The sequence below is a fragment of the Gekko japonicus genome, unplaced genomic scaffold (assembly GCF_001447785.1).
Source record: "Gekko japonicus isolate JY-2015 unplaced genomic scaffold, Gekko_japonicus_V1.1 scaffold4097, whole genome shotgun sequence".
In the NCBI taxonomy this organism is placed as follows: domain Eukaryota; kingdom Metazoa; phylum Chordata; class Lepidosauria; order Squamata; family Gekkonidae; genus Gekko; species Gekko japonicus.
Genome location: NW_015160955.1, coordinates 1 through 2592, shown reverse-complemented (window position 1 = coordinate 2592; position 2592 = coordinate 1).

Here is a 2592-nt window from a genome sequence, read left to right as displayed (position 1 = left end):
GTGACACACTGGACTCTGGCACCCGAGCAGGAAACACCTCAATGGACTCGCCTCGACATGGCTCTGCTCCACCCCCTACATGTGGGCACCCTTGGGCTCTACCCACTGAAATCATCCACAAGAGTCTTCTGCTGTTATTGAGGCTACTGGGTTGGCCAGAAGTCTGCTGTGCAGAGAACAAAAAGAAAGCCTGAGGATCAGGGCTGCGAAGATTACTGTTCTCAGCAGAGCATGGGGCGCAGCTAGATTTTTCAGAGGTGGAGGAGTACTTTCCTCCACTGCTCCAGGAATAAATACTGCTAAACCCGAATTACGACAAAGCGTCCCTTGGAAAGTGTCTGGCATTCCCGCTCAGTACACAGTGTGTGTACGTGTGGTATTCCTTAGGTGAACACCCTGGCCATGGATCCCAACAAAATTTTCTACTGAAAATAACAACAAGGAATCCCTTAGCGAGATACAGTTCCCAGGACTTCCCAGTATCAACCACTGGCATTCAGACTATACTCGGGGATTTTGGCACATCACATTCAGGTGGAATAGCTGGTGCATCTAGCTGATACCACTGAAGGAGGTGAAAGGGAGAGAGCCTCAGTGCTTAGTTCCTGTAGCCTATTCTTACACGCCACTTGGGGTCAGGAAGCAACTTTTCTCCAGGCCAGTTTTGCCGGGGAACCTGGAGGGTTTTTGTCATCTTCTGAGCATGGAACAGTGGTCACTGTGAGTATGGAGGGGGAGGAAACTGTGAATTTCCTGCATTGTGGAGGGGGTTGGACTAGATGACCCTGGAGGTCTTCCAACTCTATGATGCTAAAATTCTAAGAAAATAACCCTATTACATTCAGCTAATCAATGGAATATCACTCACACACACGCACCAGAGAACTAGGAAATGAAGAGGTGAAGAGATCAGTGACAAAAGAGGGCGAAGCATTGGGGGGGGGGTACAGCTACCTGTCCAGATGTGCAGAGGTCCACGGAGAAGGGATTACAGCCCAAACAAAGTTTAGGGGTGAACTGCCAGTTGGAATCAGGACAGACACACAGACTGAGGCTATGTGCTTTGGAGGATAGAGACATGGGAAAACAATGCGGACCAAGAGGAGGCCTTGAGGGGCTGGTCCCAGGTGAAGACAAAAGATTTTCAGGACCAATAAGATGTCCCAGGGGGTGTGATGCCAGGGGGAGCAAAACCTAGGTGTGACCAATGAGGTTCCAGAGGGGCAGAGCCTGGATGGCACCACTGGAAATGGCTTAATGGGTTTGATGACCACTGATGGTCCTGCCAAGGCAGGTTGAATAGGTTCCCAGGTTTAGACACAAGGTGGGAAATGGGCCCTGATTGGCATCAGGAAGGCTCGTTAATAATTTGAATGTTTGATTAGTTATCTCGGTATCCTGAGGGATGGAAAAGGGAGGACAGTTGTGTAGACAAAGGATTTCCACATAGACATAGGTTTTAAACAGAAAAGCTACATGAAGTTCTGGGGACAGAAGGGCTATTCACCAGGTGGCCACTGAATAGCTTTAGAAATGCAGATACTGTATGAATACCTTGCTGGGTGGAGGGGGAAGACTGGAGATTTCTTCAAGGGCTGCTTTGTGCAATCTGAAAATGGAGACCCTTTTCCAGAGCTTTGGCTTGCTCTGTGGTTTAGGTTGAGAATACTTTCCTTGGACTGACGTTGTGAGTCTCCGGTTTAGGTTAGAAGTGAGGTGTCTCGTTGTTGGGGCTACCCTGGAGTAAGGCAGCACCTCTGGGCTAACAATTCTCCCCCTTGAAGACGTATTCAGGCATGAGCCAAGATGGCTTCACTTCAAACGATGTTGCACTGCCGTTTGAGTTCCATGTGACCAGAAATCAAAGAGACAGCCAAACAAAAATAGAGAGATTGAGGGAAAGGCTGGATAGGGATCAGGCTTACCGATTACAAAAATAAGTTGCTGGGAACCAAAAAGGAAAAATAAAAATGTTCTAAAGTCAATTAAAAACCAAGCCAAATTAAAAATAGGGCCGTGTGTGTGTGTATGCATGTGTGGACTGTCTGCACACCCCTGCAAAGACACAAGACTACAAATCATATACTGTAAATAATGCTAGCTATAGCACATCTAAACAAAACTAGGTTCTTAATGAAGGCTTCTAATTATTATAAAGCAACAAAAGGAAATGTTCCAAAAATGTATAAACTAAAAACGTATCTAACTCATAGGCAATTGCTACTAAAATACCTAAACTCTTAAGCAAATACAGAAAGCAAAAACTGACTGGTTAAGGAACTTGAAGCAGAAAGATAACTAAAAACAATGCAAATGCTATGCTAAACTGTTTACAAAAGGGAAATAGAAGGAAAAGGTGAGAATGAATGCGGGTAAAGACATGCATACAGAACAGATTACAGAAGTGTGGGTAATAAAACATGAACACACTGTGAAGTGCGAGCAGCGGGACAAAAGAAGATCAATTTTGAGCTTCAGTTTGAGCACAGTTTGGTATAGACAATACAGACAATTGATAAATGCAGTCAGGCAATATCAATACATTTCTGGAATCAACCCCCCTCCCCCCCCCCGGAGTCCTGAGTGACCTGT